The sequence below is a fragment of the Etheostoma spectabile genome, unplaced genomic scaffold, assembly GCF_008692095.1.
Source record: "Etheostoma spectabile isolate EspeVRDwgs_2016 unplaced genomic scaffold, UIUC_Espe_1.0 scaffold00018782, whole genome shotgun sequence".
Taxonomy (NCBI): Eukaryota; Metazoa; Chordata; class Actinopteri; order Perciformes; family Percidae; genus Etheostoma; species Etheostoma spectabile.
In genome coordinates, this window is record NW_022604461.1 from 4,890 (window position 1) to 10,506 (window position 5,617).

Sequence of the window (5,617 nt, forward strand, 5' to 3'; positions counted from 1 at the left end):
GCTACCACTCTTAAAAAATCCTTTTATTGTATCAATCTCAGAAATAACCAAAGACTGACAAATTCCATTCATGTTCTAGTACCAGTGTTCAACCACCTGAATGTCACTGTTTCCGCATGAGTTGTGTTTTCGTTTTTTAAACACCTGCCCCGTGTGAGGGTTGAACTCACGACCTTCAGATTATGAGACTGACGCGCTGCCTACTGTGCCAACGAGGCCTTTAAAGCTATTGCAATGGTTGGGAAAATTTCAGAAAAACTAACAATTTGGTCTTTAATCTCAATAAAAACAATGTTTCTGGAAACCTATGTACTCACACAAAGGCTAAAATTGACCCTAGATACTTTGTCATGACCCCATGAAAAGGCCAGGACAAAAGACCGTGTGCAAAGGTTGAAGGAAATGCGAGAATATGACCACAACAAAAGAAATGATAATTCAATGATGGTGGTAGTCAGTTTAGTCAGTGGTGAATGTATATGCATGGATGAGTGTGAGGTATGGTGTCAGTGATTTATGCTGGACAGTGTAAACTAACAAAGATGAGCGGGAGAGGTGCTGGACTGAGAGCACCTCTAGGGCAATCACAGATGCACAACCAATAATAAAACACTACTGAGTGAATGCGTTCAGAAAATGAAGACCATTGTTCAGAAAGCTTAATGAAGCTTCATTTGACCATAACTATTAACCACCTGAACCTGGTAAAAGGTATGAGGTACTCCTGCATAGCTGGCTAGTGATTTACCTTCTGAAGATGGTGGTCGGCGTGCCAATGAGGCTTGAAAATTTGCAGTTGGTGATTCAGAGGAGATGTAACAGTTTTAAGTGTAAAATAACTTAATTTTCTAAATTGTCTACCTACAGTGCCAACGAGAGCTCTACTTTAATATTACCGGTACGCAATAGCTATTCAATTTAGATGGTATTGTTGATCTCAGAAACAACGATAGACAGCACCATCTTATCACAATGCCCATGTATGTGTTTCTTCAAAGTTTGCAAAAACATTCACATGAACTCGCAAATCAATTGATGAGATTTTGGAGGTCAAAGGTTCAATGTCAAGGTGACTGTGTCCTCATGTCTGTCCATCCAATTCTTGTGAATGCAATATCCCTGAACGCCTAGAGGGAAGCACTTCGAAATCTAGAGGTCAAGGTTACTGTTTCATTATGTCTCCAGAACTGTATATGTATTTCTCCTGAACTGTTGAGATTAGGTGACGTAAAGCCCCAGTGGCCTAATGGATAAGGCACTGGCCTCCTAAGCCAGGGATTGTGGGTTCAAGTCCCATCTGGGGTGGTTTTAAGCAGAGTGGCGCAGCGGAAGAGTGCTGGGCCCACAACCTAGAGGTTGATGGTTCAAAACCATCCTCTGCTAGCTCTATTTTGCTGGTGACACAATGGTAGACACTCTGAAGGGAGATGAATCAAGAGATTATGATTTCCATGGTGAGATGAATCATGTTATAACTGCTGGAAAAGTTTTTGACAGCCCATGACAAGTAGCAAATCGCGTTCTGGCAGTTTCTGTCCATTTTAAAAATTGACATCCACTACCCTGTCAGGACCCTGTAGTAATGCTGTCTTTCCAGTGATGTGATTGGTAAGTGGTTGGGCTGTATACAGGTTTTAATCATATCCATCGGTTGCATGGACGGGACATCAATACCCTGGTTCTACCGCCTGATCGCTGTCTTGTCTTTGTCGTTCAACAACTATTTGGGCTCACACCTAAACGCACCCGAAGCATCTCAGCCGAAAATCACGCTGCACCTCAAAAGTGCTCTCAAGCACTCCCAGCTGTGCTTTTGCAGAGGAGTGCCTTGTTTTCTTTTAGCTTAGAAAAGGCTTTAGCTTGACAAGGTAAACAAATTGATCCATAGTGCTACTCATTAGTGTTACCACTTCAGTTATGTATTGAAGCACATCCTTAGAGCTGATGGCCCTCATTTATTAACCTAATGTAGAAATCCTCTTACGACAGGCTTTACGTGAGATTCATGAAACGTTGTATCACACCAATCAGAGCGTAAGAATGATCGTACATTGATAAATGCAGCAGCTGGAAACGATCATAATTAAAATTATCACACCCCATTATATTCTCGGTTTTGAGGCATCGCCGCTACTATTTACGACATGGACAGACGTAATCCGGCTAAGAAGAGGCATTTTTCAGAGGTGGAGATTGCAAACCCTGACATCTCAGGTGTTCTGGTGCAGCCGGCTACCACCAGGACCAGGAGCAGCCGGCTACCACCAGGCCCAGGAGAATATGCCACCTAAGAAAAATGCAATCCTACCCGATGAGGTTGAGGGCAGTTAAAGAAATCTCTGGACTTCTGGTCGGCGGAGATTTCTTTTGTTGCAGTGCAGTGCAACAGAAAAAAATCATAGATCTGATGAGTAAAATACAAACGCTAAACGGGCAAAACGTGGAGAAGATTGCTTTTCTGAAACTTGAGTTGCTGACCTCGAGCAATGCAATGTGATTATCAGCGGCCTGAGAACCAAACAACGGAACTATGCCAGGGTGGCCGCAGACGCTGGATACACCACTGCTAGGCTGAGGGAAGCTCTCGAGGAGGAGAAGGAGACGCTGGAACAACAGGTGATTTGCTTTTTGGACAGCAAAGGCATTTATGTTGATAGCAGGGACATTGAGGATTGTCATACTCTTCCGAGCAAAAACAAACGGCCACTCCATTGGTAATAATCCGGTTCACCAACAGAAAGAAAAAGTCCGCACTTCTCAGACAAGGAAGGAAATTAAAAGGCATCCAAGTTTACATCAACAAACACCTCACCAAGAAAAATGCTGATATTGCCAAGAAAGCACTCATACTCAGAAAACAAAACAAGATCCAGGCAACATGGGCAAGAAATTGTAAAATATACATCAAACTTCACGGGTTGACGCCTGAGGCAGCAAAAGAGATTGAAGTGATTCTCATCAGGGACATCACCGAGCTGGATAAGTTGAAGAAGGAATGAATCAAGAGCAACATAGGCCTACATAAGGTAACTGCATACAAACTGAATTGGACGTATCAAACACAATGATCATGGCAAACTTGGACAGAAACTTCTCTGTTACATATAATCAACTGAAGTTTCAAACTTTCAAATACACAGAACATAAACCACAAGACATTGAAAACAACATTGACCAAGATAATAATTTCTACAGTGGTTCTCACTGCCAGTGTGAATATTACACAGTTAAACCTGTAAGCTTACTGTAAACTAGATGTGGAAAGTTGAAAGGTTGATCTATTTTACCTGTGGTGTGGCTTAAAAACCAGGTTCCACTGAGATTTGAACTCAGATCGCTGGATTCAAAGTCCAGACTGGTACTCACTGCCCGTGCTCAAGTAGAAGAAGAGATAATTGTGTTAACAAATACTCTGGTAAAAGTAGAAGTACTGATTTAACTTCTTTACTCAAGTAAAAGTACCAAAGTACAGGCTTAGCAATATAATTAAAATATAAAAGTAAAAGTAGCCTTATGAATGACAAAGCTACCTGGACCAGACACATGTTACTAGAGAGCACACTGAGAAACTACAGTGGACATGGAGAAAAGACTCTTTATTCTTTATTCTTTATATGCCATTGCCTACATTTTAAATGGCCGTCTGCCAATAGGCCTAAAACATATATAAACATATAACCTATTTATATTAACAGAGACTGGGACTCCAGGTTAATAAGATTCTGACCGAGTAGCAAGATATGAATTCAAGTGTGATTTTGTGAGAAGTCTGTGTATGTTCCAATTTAATTAGATTAAATTTTGTAATGGTAACTCCAGGGAAATTATTTGAAATTTAGTGAGGACTAGATTAGAACTGTATTTAAAGCTGATTCTGGTTTCCAACTTCGACCCAGGTGTGTTAAAACACAGACGGAGACAACTCTCTGTTACTGCTTTATTACAATCAATCATCAGTATAAACATGGGGGGGGGGGCAGCACTGCTATGAATGTGTGTGTGGTAATAAAAGAAATAAATAACATTGTAAAGGCTATCATACACAATGCATAGGAAGATTACAGTGAGGAAAATAAGTATTTGAACACCCTGCTATTTTGCAAGTGCAGCTTAGGCATTATATGGTGTGTTGAGGTGCTACATGAACATTTCTGCAAACAGTCATAGCATGGCTTATCACATTGTTGTGGCCGAGTGGTTAAGGCGATGGACTAGAAATCCATTGGGGTCTCCCTTTGTAAGTACAAATCCTGCCGACAATGAGCAGTGTTTCTTAAGAGAGGTAGAAAACCAATGACACATCAGAGTATACCAAACCTCAGATGTGCTTTCATAAACAATATTGTGTTATCTCATAGGTACTGGAAGCAACCAGTCTCCACCAATGTATTTCTTATCAATCTGTGTTACAAGATTTGCAGTGAACGTTGTATTGTCCAGCAGAAAGGCAACAGGTGTGTTACTTTTCAACTATGATTTATATCGTAGCAGTGCAAGCATTTTGCCCAGGTTTGATTTCCAGCCACCGCAGTTGCATGTACAGGTTTTGAAGCCATATACAACAATAACATTACATGTTTTACCCAGGTTTCTTCTTTTCAGTGATATTTCAATTTCCTTGCGGGAGTCATCCCAAAAGGATTAATAAAGATAAGTCTAAGTCTATCTCAGAAAAAAGTTTTAAAAAATCTAAAAATCTTCAGGGGATGTAGCTCAGTGGTAGAGCTCATGCTTTACATGTATGAGGACCTGGCATCTCCAGCAGGTATTATGGTAGAGTCTTTAAAAGAGCTGCAACAGATATTACCTCCTGTGGTAATCTGACTGGTAGGGTTATAGAACGTAGTGGTAGACTAAGACCTCCTGTGACAAAAACTAAGCGGTATGCTCTCTCTTTTATACCTCAGACTATCAGACAGCACAACAAGCACTTTAAATGTAAATGTTTTACAGTCTCTATTTTACTGTAGTGTAGTATATTTATTGTAGTACACTCCAGTTTTTATGGGTGTTACGGCAGAAATGAGCACTGTAGTTTCCATTTTTATAGATTAAACAAACTTAACATGCCATTAAGTTTACTCTTCAGCAGGTGGAGACATTTCAGATCAGACACTTGCAACATCAGATGCTTTGTTAGACATCAACAGACTTGATGCTTATACAAAGTGTAGGGAATTAGCAGAGGGGGGTTATGGGCCCAGCACGCTTCCGCTGCGCCACTCTGCTCTGCTGTTCAGTTTGTGGGGCTGGAAAATCTTTAATATACATACATATTGAGGGGAGGTTTGGGAACCTGTGGTAACCAGGGTTCCAACAGCTTATAGGTTGTAAAGTTAAACATTTGGTAGACCTTGCAACTATCTTTTATGTGAGCTTCCTGAATACAGAGGAGATGTAACAGTTTAAAGTGTAAAGTAACTTAATTTTCTAAATTGTCCACCAAATTCATCACGATTTTACTATCACTTTTTACTGACAAAATCAAGTCTGTATTTTGGTAAAAAATTTTGTATCAAATGTTTTCTGTTGTCAAATGAGATCAGAAAGCTGAATCGGGCCGTGGAGCCATGAAAGCATCCCATGACAATCTACTAGACTTATGTAGCTTTTAAGT

At 40.4% G+C, this 5,617-nt stretch overlaps 2 non-coding genes across 2 annotated transcripts; both read left to right on the top strand.

Annotated features, from left to right (window-relative positions):
- The first annotated feature begins 1,232 nt into the window (after positions 1 to 1,232).
- trnar-ccu (transfer RNA arginine (anticodon CCU)) lies at positions 1,233 to 1,305 on the top strand. Its single transcript has one exon. It is a non-coding gene; the product is annotated as a tRNA-Arg (tRNA).
- A 6-nt stretch (positions 1,306 to 1,311) lies between these two features.
- Positions 1,312 to 1,383, top strand: trnav-cac (transfer RNA valine (anticodon CAC)). Its single transcript has one exon. It is a non-coding gene; the product is annotated as a tRNA-Val (tRNA).
- Positions 1,384 to 5,617: the final 4,234 nt, after the last annotated feature.